The sequence below is a fragment of the Saccopteryx bilineata genome, chromosome 4 (assembly GCF_036850765.1).
Source record: "Saccopteryx bilineata isolate mSacBil1 chromosome 4, mSacBil1_pri_phased_curated, whole genome shotgun sequence".
Classification (NCBI taxonomy): Eukaryota; Metazoa; Chordata; class Mammalia; order Chiroptera; family Emballonuridae; genus Saccopteryx; species Saccopteryx bilineata.
The window spans coordinates 43,225,902-43,245,840 of record NC_089493.1 but is presented as its reverse complement, the minus strand read 5'-3'; the positions used below and the strand labels follow the sequence as shown (position 1 = coordinate 43,245,840).

Sequence of the window (19,939 nt, the reverse complement as noted above, 5' to 3'; positions counted from 1 at the left end):
GGATGCTCGCCAATGTTTTCAAGTGGGAACCATAATAGCAAACAACTTACAGGGTTGTCATACAGCCTAATAGAGCATCAATTGTAGTAGATGATCACTAAATGATTGTGCTCCCTTCCCATCTTAAAGTGAGGGACCCATAACCAAAAGAGATAAAATATAGCTTTGGGGGTACTGTCCTTCTATTAATGGAATATATCAATGCCTTAACTGTAGGTAGCTGTTTTCTGCAGCTACGTTACACTGGTGACAAATGTTGTGTTTTATGGATGGAATTGTGCCCCTGAAAAATTCCTATGTTGAAGCTCTTAGTCTCAATGTATTTAAATAAATAATTAAGGTAAATGAAACCATAGGGGTGGGGCCCCAGGTGATAGGACTGGTGTTTTTATGAGAAGAAGAGAGTCTATTTCCCTCTCTCTCTTTCTGTGCCACAGAGAAAAGGAAAGGAGAGAGTGCAATGAGAAGGTGGCCAGCTGCAAGCCAGGAGAAGAGGCTTCACCAGAAACTGAATTTGCTGGCACATTGATTATGGGCTTCTAGCCTCCAGAACTGTGAGAAAATAAATGTCTGTCACTTAAGCCACCTAGTCTGTGATATTTTATGATGGTAGCATAAGCACACTAATACATAAACCGGTGGGTCAAAATCTCTAATTCTCCCCCATTCATATGTTGCTGGTAAGCCATGTCTATTTAACATACCTAATGCTATGTGAGAAAGAGGAGGTGGAGAGACTTGCTCTTTGTGACAGCAAGTGCTCAGTACTACTTTTAAAATGATTCATGCATAATTCTTTCAGCCAAAAGTAACAGAACCTTACCCAGTACATGTATCAGCTCATCAAGTTCTAGTTGGTAGAATCAAAACAAGTACGAAAATTTGGAACCACATTTGATCATCTCTAGATTTCTAGAACATCTCCATTTCCCTCTCTTTCTTTCCCTAAGGAATAAGTGTAGCAGCCACCACTAAGCACCATACTATGTGTTCTGGATGAATTACCTGACTGAGTTTTGTGTCTGAGTTTCTAACTTATAAAATGTACATGATAATAATAATAATAATAATCCCTACCTTATATGATTTAAAGAATAAGTAACTTGACTAAGATCACATAACTCATAAGCGGCAGAGTTCAGATTCAAGCTAGCCATAGAATCTTAAGCAAGTTATTCGACCTCTTTGTGACTCAGGTATTTTTTTATTTATAAAACAAAGACAATAATAGTACTAACCACCTATAACTAGTATAAGGATTAAATTACTTAATATATGTGAAATGCTTATAGGTCACATATGATCCTTTAAATAACCAAATTGAGGCCTAGTCACAAATCTCAGGATAGAACTTTGAGCTACATGAGAGCAGGGAATCATTCCTGTCTTATTCACTGGCCCAATCCCTGTTCTTAGTATTGTATCTGACATACCACAGTCATTCAATATTTGTTGAATGAGCCAAAGACAGGTGCCAAGTCTTTAGAAGTTGTGGAAGAAAGCTCAAGAATAGGCAATCAGAAACTGGGAAGGGTCTTGGAAAAGTTCATCCTATCTCCACCTATGTACTATGTCTCTAGTTTTTCTCATTTTTTATTTTCTCTGTACAAGCCAAAACGTTTTCCAAGGAATTCACCAAACCTCCCTTGAAAGCACATGTCCCACTGCATTGCTGTCTAGTTCTGTTTTCTGTGTTGAATTGTAAATGCCAGGAGGACTGGAGCCTTAACTTATCCTGCTCACCGATGGGTCTCCAGTGACCTGCACATAGTTGCTCAATAAATATTTGTGAAAGAAAGAAATGAAGGAAGGAATGAGGGGACAGGAAGAGAAAGGGACCTAGAGAGAGAAAAAGGGAAGGAGGGAAACAATAAAGTGTCTCCAGGAAATTTTGCCCAGGTAGGGTGCTCTGGCGGGAAAAGCAAAGAAGGGAATGACATAGGGAACAGAGCAGTTAGTGCATAATCTACCTTGGCGGGGAGACTTGAAATCATTGCAAACAGCTACCTGTCCTTTTATAATCATCTCAATATCATGGGTTTCAGCACCTCATCGCCAATGTCTGACCTCCTTTTCATTTTGACCAAATGCACATGGAATATCATAACTACTCATGAGGACAGTGCTACAGGAGTGCAGAGGTGGAGGAGATGGCTGTGCCCTGGGATGCCCGAGGCAATCTCCACAAAGAGGGCAGAAAACTAGCCCAGAGGTGATAACAAAGAGTGAGCGTGGATGAGGAAGCAGAGACCTCAACTGCCAGCCTCACAGGGCAACTTGATGGTTGTGAAAGTGAAATAAGGTCGTTAATAATGGCCAGCATTGGACACTTATTTTGAGCCGGGAATTGGGTTGTTTAACAATACATTAACTTCTATTAATATACAGTATACTACATCTATAAGTATGTGTGGGTGTATATAACACAATTATTACTATCACTATTTTACAAAATGGAGCTGTATCAAAGGCGAGTGAGCTAATTTGCCGATGATCAATCAGTGTATACATAACAGAAACAGGATATGAGTATATACAGCCAGGACCCAAGCAGTGTGGCAGACAAAGGTGTACGTAGATTGTCCTGGAAGAGTAAATACTATGACCAGTTATGTTACAAAATAGGAAACTAGAATCTTCAAGGCCTCCAGGATCATACTGGGAAGCTGGGAGGAGCAGAAAGAGCTGCCCCCAGAAAACAGAGAGAAGGGGGAGGGGTCGCAAGGGATGAACACTGATTGAATATTCACCTGACATTTGATCCCATGTTCCTTCCACTAAATTCTGACCTGCGATAGAACTCATTACTAGAATTCCCCTCCTTCTTTCAAGGTTGAAGGAATTTCTCAATTGTATGCTCACTGTCTAGAGAAAGAAAACAGGTAAAAGTAAGAAGGCAGGGTACAATTGTGGACCTGCCCAGAGACACTGTCCCATTGTCTCACCCAGCAGAGCGTGGAATGCGTGCAACAAGAAGTTTTAAGGACCAAGCTTCTTTTCCCTTGAATGTCTTTGGCTGGTCATAGCTTTGTTCAATGGCACAAGGTCCTGCTCTCTTCAAGAACAAACTTATGAATGTAACCAGATAGAATAACCTATGTGGACAGTGTTAAACTTTTGAGTGAGATTCATCTTTAAATAATCATAAAGCTTGTGGAATAGTGACATGGAGCATGGGGACAGGGAAGCCCGAGCAAGGATATGTAGTGGACCCCACGACATGCCAGCCCACGTCGTCCTTCAGGACGGGGAGAGTTGCTGGCTCACAGCCTTAGCTGGCAGTCCTCTCTGGGAATATCCCGGATGAAGGGAGCATCTTCCCATGGGGCAGTACATAGCCAGGGGCTGATGCTGTGAGGTTCAAAGGCCCTGTCCCATTGAGGCGCAACTCTGAAGGACCATCCTTGCTCCAGAGCATCCTGGAGGTCAACTGAGACCTTGACTGAGTCTACACTACAGCCCAGCTTCTTCTTTCCCAACCCTTCCCTTCCACAGTTGTCGATCCCAAGAGCACTCCTAATAAACATCTTGCCTGCTAATCTTCATTTCAGATTCAGTTTCCCAGGGACCCCCACAAGCAACAGCTCTGGTCAGGCTGTCTCTGGAGAAGATGTGCTCTAGTTGCCTCTCTACCCACTCACCCCCAGGAAAAAGTAGTACATTGCTAAAGTGTATTTCAGAAGAGAAATTTGAGAGCTGGGGGAAGCCTAATTGCTGACTTGCCTCATTAGAAAATGATCTCACTTTCCTTTTTTCCATGTTTCTGGTTCTCATGCCAGATCATTCTCCTGCACTGTGAGTGGCTCAAGCATACCACCATCTTTGTTGCAGTCATGGTGCTTACTTACCGGAGATCATAAGTGCCTAATACCGGACCAAATGCCTGTGCTCTCCTCTCACTCCTTAAATCCCAAATACATTCATGTCTTATTCCAGCCACTTTCCAGCAGTTCCTCACAAAGAAAGCATAGGCTAAACTGGTTTTGAAGTGAATCATATGATCATCATTTATGTAAGCCTTTAATCACTAGACCCAGACTTTCTATGCCACTAGCTTAGAGGCCTTGGAACAGAGATTAAGTATAACAAGTTGAATGGTGGCCTTAAAGACATATGCCCACATCCAAATTCCCAGAACCCTCTGAGTGCTACCTTATTTAGAAAAAGAATCCTAGATGTAACTAAACTAAATAAAGATCTTGAGATGAGATCATCCTGGATTACCAGGGTTGGCCTTAAACTCAATGACAAGTGTCCTCATAACAGACAAAAGAAGAAAAGACACAAAGAGACAGAAGAGGAGGCAATGGAGCTGTGGGGGCAGAGATGGGGATGGTGCCACTGGAACCCAGGGAGTGTTTGTGGCCACAGAAGCAGGAGGAGGCAAGGAACAGATTGCCCTCAGAGCCTTCAAAGGAAGTGCTGCCATTGATTTCAGACTTCTGACCTCCCGAACTATAAGACAGTAAATTTCAGCTGTTTTACACCACCAAGACTGTGGCACTTTGTTACAGTAGCCCTGGGAAACAAACACATTAGTTCTGGGACCTAGAAAATCTACAGATGTGGGTTCTATCATACTATATCATCTGTATGTTGGGACTTAGATTATGGAGTGAGTTCTATTTCTACTATATGATCTGTATGTTGTGACTTAGATTTCAACACCAATGCCCAAATACCAACCACCCCAACTCCCCTTTTGCACATGACCTTGGCAGCGTGTTCATGGGTAGAGCTGTGAGAGCGCCCAGTAAGCTTGCAGCGGTGGCTTTGAACCTGTGGCCCATCAGTGGCTGAGTCAGGGCCTGGAGAAAGGCCAGAGCACCCCCACCACCCAGAGGACGGAGGTGGGGCTACATTTGGGTGACTTTTCCTACACTTAATTGATAATTCAACTGCTACAAAAAATTTTATAAACCTCTCAAGGAAAAACAATGTTTTGCCTTCTAGGTATAGAAAGCAATGTTTAGCAATCATTGACCAACTTATATTTTAGATGAAAAAACAAATGTGACAATGTCTTGATGGCTCGGGGTCATATATCTTGTCGGAGCAGAGCCTGAAGTAGAAATCAGGAGCAGGAATGCTAGCCCAACATTCTCCCACCACATCCAACTAATGTATACTGTACTGGAATCGCTCTTTTTTTTTTTTTTTTTTTGGTAGTCTTAACATTTCTAAATTATTGAAAAGGCTTGCTTGTCTATATATTTCAAGTGAGCTATATAAAAGTAGATTGTGAGTCTTAATCTTTAAGATACCTGTGTTTTAGACAGATACTTAGAATTCCAAACCAGTTTGCATCCCGGCAACATTCAGCTTGATGGAAACAGAAGCAAACAAACAAAAGGAAGGCTTAAGAACTGACCTCCCAGCTGCACGCGAAAATGGCTTTGAGGCGATGCACCCCAGCCAGGAAGAGCTACAGCGAAGCAGCGTGTCTACACCCTGCACATACATATTCAGACGCTTTGTCAAAAAAGCCCAGCACTGAAGCATTTCAATTAACAAAGTAGGATGGTTTACCTGATAAAATGCTCCCTGTGTGAGTGTAATTACATATTTATATCCCACAGAGATTTTTTAATTTCTGTTTGGTTTGTTTGCCTTGAAAGTGTTTGTCACTGGGAGTGTTCTTGATGTGCAATTTAAAGCAGTGTTGGCCAACTGTGTGGCTTGTTTTCATTTTAGATTCACAACATTTTGAAGATGATGCTTTCCCCCCTATCTACACACAATATTGATACTTCCACAAGAAGACAATGCATCAAGGAATAGGAAAAGCATTAAAGGAATACTGTCAAGTACCTGTCTTCTGGTTCTCCCTAGTAGCTTTCTCTTTTGTTACCCACCAGAAGCTACTAATGGAATCTGAAATACTTGAAAATAGGTTTGTTCTCTTCCTTTGCAAGTTTACTTGTTTTCTGTCATCTGTTTATAAAGCTCTTCTTTCACCCCTACCCTATCAATATACATAGCAAATAAAGCTAAAGAAGAATCCGATGATCCTGTCTTTGGTCCCCACCCTTCCCTTCCCCAATGCAGACCAGGATTGCTGAGTAACTGGGGTTGTTTCCATTCCATCACTGAGCACACAGGTCCTGGGTACCATTGCTTGGCTTTGGGTCTGCAGAGATAAGTGTTAGTCCCTGACCTCACAGAGCTGTGTGCTAGCAGAGTAGCCTGGCGTGGAGAGAAGCAGTTATACCCTAGAATAGCAAGTTCCGTAACCGGGATGTGCGCAGGGTACAGTGGGTGGCACCTTGGAGGTGGAAATTGATTCTGCCTGAGGCAGGCTTCACAGAGGAGGAGGTGGCTTTGCAGGTGGCTCTTAAAAAGATTGCCCTGCAGACAGACCAATGGCTCAGACCAGAGATAAAGCCTGAAAAAGACCAGCATGGTCTCTGCGTTTGTTCTTCTGCAGACAGTAAGGAAGAGAACAAACAGACAAAAATAGTAGTTACTGCTTGGGATCAGTGTTCAGAAGGGAACAGTGATGGAGAGGGGATAGGGAAGGAAGTCCCTTCCTATGGGCTACTCCGGGAAGGCCTTTCTGAGGAGGTGACTTTTAAGTTGGGGCGTAAAGGATGACAAAAAGCTAAGGGAAGAGCTAGCGGCAGGCTGGGGAAGGGGCTGAGCAGGCAAGGAGTAGAACTGAGATTTGAAACTCATACTGCACCATACTGACGCTCGCTGCATGCTGGGAGGACATAATTACCCACATTGTCACTCATACTCCATTCTTCTCCTATTCATTTTGCCCACACTGAGCCTTCATTTTTAGGAATTGTAGCTAATATTTCTTAAAGAGAAATAAAACATCTGCATTCATTCTTTGTAAATATCCTATTGCCCCTAACACAACTGTTTAAGTTAGAAGCCCATAACCCTCCACAGCAATTCAAGTCCACGTTCTACGCATATGCCCTTCCTCTGAATTCTCTCCGGCTCTGGATAGGATTTGCTGCACCGACTCCAATGTGAGGAAGCGCCCAGGGATCCACTGGGTATTGGGAACAGTCATCTTCAGGTCTCTCCTTTTGGTATGCAGGCTCTGACATCATTTTATTTTTTATTTTTATTTTTATTTTTTTGTATTTTTCTGAAGCTGGAAATTGGGAGAGACAGTCAGACAGACTCCCGCATGCGCCCCACCGGGATCCACCCGGCACGCCCACCAGGGGTGACGCTCTGCCCACCAGGGGGCGATGCTCTGCCCCTCCGAGGCGTCGCTCTGCCACGACCAGAGCCACTCTAGCGCCTGGGGCAGAGGCCAGGAGCCATCCCCAGCGCCCGGGCCATCTTTGCTCCAATGGAGCCTTGGCTGCGGGAGGGGAAGAGAGAGACAGAGAGACAGAGAGGAAGGGGGAGGGGTGTGGAGAAGCAAATGGGCGCTTCTCCTATGTGCCCTGGCCGGGAATTGAACTCAGGTCCCCCGCACGCCAGGCCGACGCTCTACTGCTGAGCCAACCCGCCAGGGCCTCTGACATCATTTTAAATGGTAGTGTGTAAAGTTCAAATGCTTGGGAAGTTTCCTGTATAAATCATTAAATAACAACAATAATAATCATTGCATATTTATTGCCTAGGCCACCTGGAATACAGTCCTGTTATTTTACTCAGTATTTAGGGAAATGCAAGGTTTTCATTTTCTCCTTTTTTGGAAGGCAGCATACAGCTGAGACTATTAAAGAAAATGCAAATCTCCTGGCTGTTTGGGAAGGCTCCAAAAAGAGTGAAAATGAGCAGTTGTTACCAGCAGTGTTTGGATGAAAATGTAAAATCTTTGTCTTTAAAAATGTTTGTTTAACTGAGGAGAGTTTGCACAGCTTGTGGAGAATTATAGTGAAAGAAGCTACATCTTGCTTCTACCATTATCCATTTCTCCACTGTCCCATTGTCCCCAATTGTAGTCTGCTGGGGCATTAGTGATGCTTAAAAAGATCAGAAAGAAATATCAATATTTTCTGTTAAGATGGAGAAGAAAGCAATTAGGTCAAAGTGAGGAATTCGTGTTTCTCCCGGTACAGACACATTGAGGATAATTTCATCTAAAATAAGTTTGTTCATCTGATTGATGCTCTGCTATCTCCTAGCCCATTGCTAATGAACAGGACAAAGAATATTTTAGAAGTTCCTAAAACTATTGACCCTTTGACAAGCACTGTACCCTATAAATGCTCCCTATAAATGCTCAGTAAACATTTATTGACCAAATTTTAAAAAGTGAATGCTAATAGAAATTAGTGATCAATTGTTTTATTCAAGTTCTTTTTGGGAAAAAACTCCACTTGAAGCAGAGGTAAGGTAATGAATGTCTAGGTTTCTTTGAAACGTCTCTTAACTCCTCCTTCCCAAATGCTTTTCTTACGATCAGCCAGCCCTGGAAACAGGCATCACCATCTATGCCGGTTAATAATGGGTGAGCCCAGTATACCGAAATGATCACTTTGTCTCAGGTTGCTAGAGACTAAATCATATTACCTCTATTAACACTTTCTTAGTCTCATATTAATATAGAAACTATAAATCCTAGAAAAGCATATCTACTTCTTATCATATTGTGATGATAATGTGGCCAAAAGGAAAGTTACAAAAATTAGCAGATCAGTCTGCTGACCGCTGTTTATGAGGCCTGTGGTGGTTCCTAAACCAGATATGGATTTCATGTAGGGAAGCTCTTTTAAAAAGTGCATGATTCTTCGACTCACCCTCAAAAAACAAAAACAAAAACACCCCCCCCCAAAAAAAACAACAACAAAAAAACCCAGAACAAAAATTTGATTGAATCTTGGTGAGACCTGAGGACCTAAATTAAAACAAACAAACAAACGAGAAACTTTGAACTTTGGGATCAGCAATGTCTGGGAACGATTTCTTCACATTGCAACAGTGCAGTCCTGAAGAAGCATTCAATCATGTGCAACATTTCGATGGCAAACATGACTACAGGAGAAATGGGTGTGTTATAGAGAATATATCTGGTCTCTTGTGAAGCAGACAGAGCGCTGACTAAGACACTGATGATGAGATTCTAGGTCTTACTCACTTTATGTTGATTGTTCTGGAATGGCCTGGAAAACAACTGGAATGTTTGAAATAAGCACCTTTCTACTCTATTAAGGTCAAACCTTTCACTTGATGTCGTTAACTAACCATGTAAAATACAGTATTACATCAGCAAGGCTACAGGCACTTAGAGATATATTCACATTTGCATAATGTCCTCTGTAAGTTAGTCTTTGGTCCTTAAGGGTGTTTAGAATAACTGTGTGCAAGAATATATTTAATCCAATCTCATTTTAGCTTTTGCTCTTTTAAGATTTCAAAATTAATAAATCCTCCTGATACTCCAAATTACCATGAGCTTTTATAAGCATAACTTTGTAACTTTAACCCATTTATGAACATACCCCACAGGCAAATGTACTAATGAATAAGAAATAACATTAGAAGTTTAAAAGATGGTCTCTTTATGAAGTAATGTAAGAAAATCCTGTTAGCTGGATCAAGTACAAAAGTGCGATTTCTTAAAAAATAGAAAATCCATCACAAAATTACATGTAATTACAATAACCAAAGGACAGAAAGGAAGAAGAGTTGAAGCACCGTGCATTATTTAACTTAGTACATGTTATCGCTTGCTTGCATATGGATGAAAGCAGGAAGAAAGGAACCCCACAAACGCTCTGCCTGTGGCCAAAGAAATTGTGTTATTTTGTACCTGACTTCCTGGTATGCGAATTCTTGACCAAAGCAATCAACACACCTGACTGGTAGACTGGGCTCCAAGCTCCTTCAGTCACTACCTGCTGGCCACCCCCCCCCCCCTTTTGCACTTTTCTTACTGCCAACCTCGTTATGATGTTACATCACACAATAAAGAGATGCTAAAATCAGCTTTACCTCTCCTTTGGCGGGACAGCAAAATGATGAGCCATATATGATCGTTATAAGCATACTTACATGTGAATTTCTACCTTTCAAACTATTTTGTAGTGACTTTGTTTATGGCAAAAATGTTATATTGCAAAAAAGGTCTATTTCGCATACCTTCTAGTTTGCTGATTAGAAAGGGGAACAATCACTCCCCAATGTCACACAGCTCGTCCCCACCCCAAGCAGAAACTAGAGTCTAGATTCACCGAGATTCCAATCTTCTGTGGTTCACTGAAGTGATACCCAAAAAGAGGATGAAGTGTTGCCATAAAGAATTTGAAAGGAAGACAATGAAGAGTAAGGCATGCTATTACTATTGAATAGATAAGCCCTGAACACAAAACAAGAGTCCAGCATACGGACCATCAGCGTCTGCATGTAGAATAGAGCGTCTAGGGTGTCTGTGGCTGAGCTCACCAGGATTGGCCTGGCCCTGGAGGGAGGGTAGAGAGGCAGCAATCCAGTGGAAGTTTCCAGATGGGAGAAGTGGAGGCTGACTTCTGCATTTCTGGAACAGGCCCTCTGTTACTTTGCTAACAACCTTCCTGGAAACTACTGTGGCAACCAAAAGTTTTTGTATTCCTCACATTTTCAGAAAACTGAAACATGAGCAAAAACTTATGTTCAGAAGTTAACCGCAGACTTAACTTACATGGTGAAAATTAGGAATAACTTAAATATCCAACAACTAGAAAACAGTTAAGAAAATTGTATATTTGTGTGACAAAATGTTTAATGCTGTGGGCAATTGCTTTCTCTATAATATTTAATGAAAAAAGCACATAAACTTATCCAATAGAATGATCCCCAATGAAATGCATTAAAATGCTAATAGTAATTTTATCTGTGAATGGTAGGCTATGATTGGGTTTAGTCTTTTGACGTTTTAAATATTTTTCCAGTTCTCTACAATGAGCAAGTATTACTTTTATAATCGGAAATACAGTAAACTTTTAAAAATTGCCAAACTGTTATTCTGTTATTGGAAAGATGAATTAGCATTGTCTGCTGAACAAGAGTATATGTAAGGATGTTCATTTTAACATTATTTGTAAAAGTGAAAAATTAGAGAAAACATAAATGCTGCCAGCAGGAAATGGTCAAATAAACTAATAACAAAATTGCTATTATTATTATCATTGCTTTTACTATTAAATAAGTAACTTATATTAGCCCTTACCATGTGCTAAATACAGTTCTAAGCATTTCAAATGTCTTGACCTTTACAATCCCCACCATAACTCTTTAAAATACATACTAGTAGTCTCATTAATTGGATTATAGTCATATATTATATATTAGTTCAGCTTCTTTTCTTCCTCAGAGGAGAGAGCACACATAGTTCCTCACTACCACAAATTATGCAGTCAGTTTCCCACATTTGGGGAAATCGTAGGGTCAGCACACCCAGAGTGCACTGGATAAGCTCACCCTGGGAGAACCACCTTCCTCATCATGGGATCTCCCGGCCAGGTAAGTATTACATGTCCAGCTTTTAAAGAACGAGATAGTCTGATGTGCTGCCATGGAAAGAGGTCCATGATATATTGTTATGCAAATAAAGAAAATCATAAAAGAGAGTATTTAGGATGAGCATAGTATCTCTTTTGTGCTTTAAAAAAAAATGATGTATGCAGAGATGTTTGTAAGCATTTGTACATAGAGAAGCTCTGAAACAACAAACTACACTCTCCTGGGGAATGAGAGTAGACATGATAAAGAAAGTTTCACATTTTACTTCATAGACATCTAAAGTTTTTTAAAAAATAAACATTTACTCTGGCAATTAAAATAATTACTCTTGTAATGAAAATATAATTATGGTTTTAAAAGAATAGAGAAGAATAAAATTACTATACTTTTATATAACTAATACCTAGGAAGATAAAATATTGATACAATCCAGCTGGAAAATGTCCACAAGCCATTCAACAGAAGTTGGTGTGTGTCAGCCGGAAAGTGCTGGTATCATCTTAGCCAAGATTATACTGATTAAAAAGTGAGGATGCAGCCCTGGCCTGTTGGCTCAGTGCTAGAGTGTTGGCCTGGCGTGTGGAAGTCCCTGGTTCGATTCCCAGTCAGGGCACACAGGAGAAGTGCCCATCTGCTTTTCGACCCTTCACCCTCTCTTTCCTCTCTGTCTCTCTTCCCCTCCTGCAGCCGAGGCTCCATTGGAGCAAGTTGGCCCCAGCACTGAGGATGGCTCCATGGCCTCCTCCTCAGGCGCTAGAATGACTCCCATTGCAGCGGAGCAACACCCCAGAAGGGCCGAGCATCGCCCCCTTCTGGGCATGTCGAGTGGATCCCGGTGGGGCGCATGCGGGAGTCTGACTGCCTCCCGGCTTCTAACTTCGGAAAAATACAAAAAAAAAAAAAAAAAAGTGGGGATGCACGTGGGCAAACTTACTCAGAAAAAAACGAGAACTACAAGTTTTGGGGATACAAAGAGAACAGCTTGGTGAAACAAAGATTATTTAAGTAAACAAAGGACATCAATTTGATGAGGACATCAATAGTCTGTTTACATCTGGAAGTTGATCCAGTAAGCAGCTGGTAACTACTGGAAGTTCTGATACAAAAAAATTACATGGTAGGTCACAGAATATTAGACAAATTAGACGGCTCAGATGGCTTGGCAAAGAGAAGAACTCATAGGTGGTTAGAACTATTTCAATATCAAGAGCTAAAATAACTAGAACCGGAACAAAGAAACGGAGAGGAAGAGACATATCAGAACAGTTTCACACTTAGACCCAGGCAAGAGGACTGGGATCTCAAGCTTTAGAAGGCCCCATATATCACAACATTTTAAACATGATAAGTTTAGTAGAGCCATGGACATGTCCTTCTGAATCCAGTTCTCTGCGTTGGCATAGCACAGCACAACCCATAACTCTCAATATTCACTGTGCCGACTAATACCTCTTAGGTTCCAGTGAAAGGCTTTTGTATCTTTCTTACCCTCAGCCCTTAGAACAAAATGCAGTGGTGTTCGGGCGCCTGTGTTCAATACAGTGAAGGCTGTCAGTTCTGCTACTGCCTCCACTGGAAGCAGACACTGCTTTGGAGTACAGGAGTTTTAAGTTCAAGAACAGACAATGCGAGGATTGGAGGAGTCTGAAGAGGGTAAAAGGAGTCAAATATATGGTGATGGGAGAAGCCAAAACTTTGAGAGATGAGCACACAATGCAACATACAGATGATGTATTGTGTTATAGTATTGTACACTTGAAATTATATACTCTTATTAACCAGTTATCCCCTAAAATTTAATTTTAAAAAATGTAAATATAATAACAAGCAAATACAGTAAAATATTAATAATAGATAAACTTTAAAAAGGAGCAAACAGTAACTTATAAAACCCTTCCTCTCAGCTTAAACATAATAGATTGTTGCATTAAAAATATATATTTCCTAGGAAGTTGAACATCCATTATCTGACTTCCTTTTGTGTTCCAATTTGTGGTTTCAGAGTCCCTGTAAATTAGTGTATATTTTAAAACAATTGCACATAGAAATTTAAGACTAATTTGCAATATGAAACAATTCATATTGTTTTGAGGATCTAGATCAGGGGTCCCCAAACTTTTTACACAGGGGGCCAGTTCACTGTCCCTCAGACCATTGGAGGGCCGGACTATAAAAAAAAAACATGAACAAATCCCTATGCACACTGCACATGTCTTATTTTAAAGTAAAAAAACAAAACGGGAACAAATACAATATTTAAAATAAAGAACAAGTAAATTTAAATCAACAAACTGACCAGTATTTCAATGGGAACTATGGGCCTGCTTTTGGCTAATGAGATGGTCAATGTCCGGTTCCATATTTGTCACTGCTAGCCATAACAAGTGATATGGCATGCTTCCGGAGCTGTGACGTGTATGTGCTGTGTCACTGGAAGTAGTACTGTACGTGAGCGCTGCCGCTCTTTGTGGCACCACCACATACAGTACTAACCACCAATGAAAGAGGTGCCCCTCTGGAAGTGCAGCGGGGGCTGGATAAATGGCCTCAGGGGGCCACATGTGGCCCGTGGGTTGTAGTTTGGAAACCCCTGATCTAGATATATGTATGCAATAAAAATTTTTTACTATTATTAGTTCCATTTTGACAAAAATACTTAATAAAGTTGAATTTACTTTAAAATTAAAAGGTTAGCTTTAGCTAAATAATTTTGTTTTAAATACTGAAATTTATTATTTGTGTTTTATCTTTTAAATGAATAGCTAAATTTAATATTTTAGAAGAAAACATTTTTGAAAACATATTAGAAAATAATTTTTCAAATTAATTGTAATTTTTAATATTTAATTTATATTTTTGCTGAAAATATATTTACATTTTGTACACTTGAATACAATTGCATTTTATTTTTTAATCATTTAGATCATCCCTGTTAATAGAATACAAATTATGTGAAAATCTTGATTATAACAACATTATTGGTGATTTTTGCTGAAAAGACAAAAACATTTTATAAAATACATGCATAATAATTTGTGAAATGTGCATGTCTTTATTTTAGCACTCATCTAAACATTGTCAGCCCATCAACAATACACCCAGACATGTAAAATTATAGTAATTAAATTCGGTCGTCTTTGACATTATGCCAACTTTCAGTCACATATAAACCATAGCTTTACTCATATTATTATATTGAATGATAATGAAGATATTATTTATGCAGGAAACATATTTTATTCCACAGTGTGTGATCTCAATTTTTTAGAACTTTTAAGTATTTAGATACAGTACATGTATGCCACTATTATTTTACTTTTCAAATGATAGGTGCATTTCCAGATTCCAGAAATATGGGAAGCAAAAAAAGAAAAAAAAATGGAAACATTAAGGATAAAAAGATTAGATTATGAATCTGTGGTCCCACTGACAAGAAAAGGGAAGTTGGATTGGACAACTTGAATCCATCTGTCGTTTCTCAAAGTCTGGTGAATATGAGTAATGACAGTCAGTCATAACTTGAAGTCATAAACTGAGGCACTACAAATTCAGAATCAGTGCTATCAGGAGTAAGAAGAGGATGACCTTGCCATCATCCCTCCAGGACCATAGAGCAATGACTGAAGTAAACACTCGTTAGATCAGCGGGGTCGCGACCCCGGCAGGGGTAGAACGACCAAAACACAGGGATCACCTAAAGCCATTGGAAAATACATATTTATTATACAATACATTTACAATACAAAATAAGACTGGCCACTTTTTCATTCTCATCACATTTACCACCCAGGTTGATTTTTCCTTTCTTTCAGATCTCTCTGTCCCAGCTACCTCCACTCAAGTCTTCAGGAACCTTCCATGGTCAAAACAACATTTTCTCCAACTCTGACCCACCAACACAGGCCAGTCTTTTAATACTTTTTAATCTTTTAAGAGACTGTTCTTTTCTTTATATAAGCTTAAGATATAATATCTCTAACTCCTACTCACATTTAGTTTATATTGTTTTTTAAATTCAGTTCAAAACAATTGGGTGGTGGGAGGAAACAAAAATGATATACATCAAAGTATTCCCATGTTCAAATGACCCATTTCTGGGATAAGGCATATTATTAACATGAGTAATCCCAGTCCCCACCCCAATCTTATCTGTACACACATTTTACTGCCCTCACAGCTAAAAGAATGTTGGCCACTTCGTCCCACTCTCTTATCTTCTAAGCATATCTTGGCCTTTTCCAAACAAGTTTGGGATTTTTGTGAGACATAATTCATGGAGTGAGTAGACAGAAAAAGGACCCCAAAGAAAGAGGAAAATGGTAAAGAATCTTGCTAGATTCCACTTCCATTGCTTTCCTTTGTTGAAGAAAATCTAGGTGATGGGTAAAGCTAAAAGAAATATTTTAAAAAACAACACAAATGATCTAAATATTCTACACAATAAAAAACAGAGAAAAAGAAAGTGGGGGCAGAGATAAAATACAATGGTAGAATGTGTCTTGAAATTATTTCTGAGGTGGAAAAGTGGAAGAGGGGACTTCAGTCACTGTGGGATATGAAATATACCACGCACATGTTTCTGAAGTGATGTCAGTAAGAATTAGAATTCCTTTTATTTCTTTTGGTTGCTGGACTATAGAATGTAACTCCTCACAGAGAATGGGCTATCTGGGTCCATTCTTTCTCTTTTTTCCATTCTATTGAGAGATAATTGACATATAACCCTCTTTTAGTTTAAGGTGTACAGCACAATCACTTGATTTACATACAATACAAAATGATTGCCACAATAAGTTTAGTTAACAGCCATCACTTCCCACAGTTACAAAGGAAGAAAAAATGATATTTTTCTTTTGATGAGAACTTTCAAGATCTACTCCTTTTGCAATTTTTATATACACTGTGCAGCAATGCTAACTGTGATCATCACCTTGTACCTTACATCCCCAGTACTTACTTTATAACTGAAAGTTTCTACTTTTGACCACCTTCTTCTGATCCCTCCCACCTCTGATAACTACAAATCTGATCTCTTTTTCTATAAGTTTGGTTTTTGAGTTCTATTTTTAAATTACACCTATAAATAAGATCATGCAGTATTTGTCTTTCTTTATCTGACTTTTTTTTTTTTTTTTGTATTTTTCTGAAGCTGGAAACGAGGAGAGACAGTCAGACAGACTCCCTCATGCGCCGGACGGGATCCACCCGGCACGCCCACCAGAGGCGATGCTCTGCCCACCAGGGGGCGATGCTCTGCCCCTCCGGGGCGTCGCTCTGCCGCAACCAGAGCCACTCTAGCGCCTGGGGCAGAGGCCAAGGAGCCATCCCCAGCGCCCGGGCCATCTTTGCTCCAATGGAGCCTTGGCTGTGGGAGGGGAAGAGAGAGACAGAGAGGAAGGAGGGGGGGGGGTGGAGAAGCAAATGGGCGCTTCTCCTATGTGCCCTGGCCGGGAATCGAACCCAGGTCCCCCGCACGCCAGGGCAACGCTCTACCACTGAGCCAACCGACCAGGGCCTATCTGACATATTTTATTTATCATAATGCCCTCAAAGTCCAGCCGTGTTGCAAACGGAACAATTTCCTTTTTTTTATGGCTGAATAATATTCTCTCTCTCCTTGTCTCTTGCTATATATATCTTTATACATTCATTAATAGACTCTTAAGTTGTTTCCATGTCTTGGCTACTGTACAAATTAATACTTAACTTACCTAATTATATAAGCCTCTGGTGGAAAGATCTTATAAACTCCCTTTTAACATTCCACAGAGTCAGTGTTCCCCAAACAGAGTAAAGAACAGGGGGGAAAGTCATTGAAATATGTTCAGGCAGCAATGAAAATTCTGCTGAATCTAGAGATGGGCCCCTGACAACTCAGATGGACTCCACAATTCCCCTTGACGTGCTTTCCTTCTTTTTTACTCTTAGGAATTTTTCACAGTCAGCTGCCACCACTGGTCAGGTGGTCTGAACATTCTTTTTTTCTCTTTATATATTTTTTTAATTTAGGAATTAAGTTTAACGGGGTGACATTGATCAATAAGAGTACATGGGTTTCAGGTGAACATCTCCATAACATTTGAACTGTTAATTGCAGTTTTCTGGTGTGTTTATCTGTTTCACAGTAAAAATGGTTAAAAATTATTAAAAGCAAAAAAAAAAAGTATTTAAAAAAATTTAACCTTTCATTGTTCATTAATAATTAGAAGTTAAATTTAAATACTGGTGAAAATTAAAGAGCTTCTTTACTCTTTTTGATAATCTGAGAGTCAGGGGATCAACTTCAAAATTTGGAAACACTTAGGTTTTCACATTCACTGTTCCTCTCACTCAGGTGCAAACACTTAGGAAAGATGAGCTCATTTAAAAACTACTATTTACATATTTAGAATCTAGAAAAAGCCTGGCAATACTTTATCAAATGCTACCCAGCCCTATTTTTTTCTCACATTACTATTGAAATACATACGTATTTTAAACTAAATAACATGATCTGGATATTTGTTTATAACTCTGCCAGATTCATTGTTTCAAGAAGTGTGGATTTCCATCTGTCAGAGTTTGCAATCAGATTCCAAAATAGTGGCCTACCTCTGAACAAGAACCCGTGGAAATTGTTAAGCCCCATTTTCATGAGGATATAATCCATCTCTAGACACAGCTACCGTTTAAATATGCCAGATTTGGGGATCAAATCTCTTTTGGTCTGTGAAGAGGGTTGAAAGTTTAATCAACTATTTTCTAGCTCATAGAATCCCATATGGTGTTGGGTCATTTTGAACATGGGAATACTTTGACGTCGCACATCACTCTTGTTTCTCCCCCTAGAGGAAAGCTACAACACCTTCTATTTAAGGAGCTGTGCTGGATGGAAGCGACTCCCAAGAGCCCGTTGATATCTGCTGGCAAAGCCACCCGAGCAAGTCACGCGTGAGTAGTTTCCTTGCTAATGTCTTGGCATGTCATGGTTATGCACTGCTAAGTCTTTGTCAGGAATAGACCTGTTGCCAATGTTTGTTGTTCATGCCTGTTGTTATTAATTTTCTTTTTTCTCCTCCCCTATAGCAAACATGATAAGGAGAACAAGCCAGGAAGCTGAAGGGTGCTGTCCTTCCCCCCCTTGGCTTGCAAGAGCAAAGGGAGATGGGATGCAGGACAGGGTGAGTGACCTCAAAAAAGAAAGTTCATTGGTATGGATTCCTGAATCTAAAGCGGTTGTATGGCACTTTAGTTGCGCATTGAAATCACTCAGGGAAATCTGAAAAGACTGATGTCTGGACCCTTCTCTCATCCTTCAGTGTGTCTGGGAGAACATGAGAGTGTAAGTTCATGAGGTAATGCTGATGTGATGTCAAGGTTGAGAACCTCTGCTATAGACTCGGTGAACCATCAAGGTGACAAGCTGCTCTTTAACCATTTCTCATCATTGAAGTGTACCTTCTCAGGCACCATGGGGCCATGTTACATCCACACAGGACACGCAAGCTCAGTGAGTCTTACCCTCTCCTTTGAGGCAGCTATGCTGGGACAGGAAGAGTACTGGATCTGGGTCCAAGAACTAGACTCTTCTGTTCAAAGTCAAATAAACTAAGGCTCATGAACAAACTAAGGCATCACTCTGAGTCTCCTTTTTCTAAGATACTGGACTCAGGAAAATTCAGTGACCACTATGAGTATCCCTAACTCAGTTTCAAGCATATGACAATACATAACAAACATTCTTGTCTTGGTTTCTGTTGTGGTGTGTGTGTGTGTGTGTGTGTGTGTGTGTATATATATATATATATATATATATATATATGCACTGTACCCCAAAGGGATAAAGTGATTGCCTTGAGCTCTTTCTATTACATCTCAGACAATCAGGTTTTTTGTTTGGGTGTAGATTTTTTTAATAATTGGATCAATTGAAACAAACTTATATACTTACAAATGTGGCTCACGAGGCTCTACAGTCCAGGAGCAAACAGATATGTCAGTGCTGCCTCAGGATTTCTAGGGCTTGAACTGCTCACGAAATCATAGCTCTGAAAATATTTCACTTTGGAGGTTGTAGGCAATCTATATACACCTTCTTCCCTATTTCTTCCATCAACAAGATGGAAAAATTCCACCGAAGATTAATTCTTGCCTGCATGGCACTTTCAAAATTAAAATGCACTACATGCAAAAAGTAAAGTATTAACCATAGGGAGGAACAGGGAAATCACCAAAGGAAGAGGTAATAACAAGTGAATCAGGCAGAAGGTAAGCCTTTGCTAAAAATGAGCTACGTGATGGATATGAACTTAAATTTTCTGTCTCGATACTTGGAGTTTCTGCAGTTTACCTGATTGAGACTCAGCTAAAACTGAATTTACAGGCAAAGCTGCTGTGTCTCTATAAAGGGCAAATCCATTTTTTAAATTAGAAAAATCCAAAGTAACTTAATTCTTAGGTGAGCATTGGGGCACTTTTTCTTTCTCTCTCCCTGTCATCTCTGTCTTTCTCTCATTCTCATTTGCTCATCTTCACATTCAGACAT

General features: G+C 40.0%; 1 non-coding gene across 1 annotated transcript; it reads right to left on the bottom strand.

The window, feature by feature from the left end:
* Nucleotides 1–11,263: 11,263 nt before the first annotated feature.
* On the bottom strand, nt 11,264–11,423 carry LOC136336770 (U1 spliceosomal RNA). Its single transcript, XR_010731590.1, has one exon. It is a non-coding gene; the product is annotated as a U1 spliceosomal RNA (small nuclear RNA).
* Between the last annotated feature and the right edge of the window lie 8,516 nt (nt 11,424–19,939).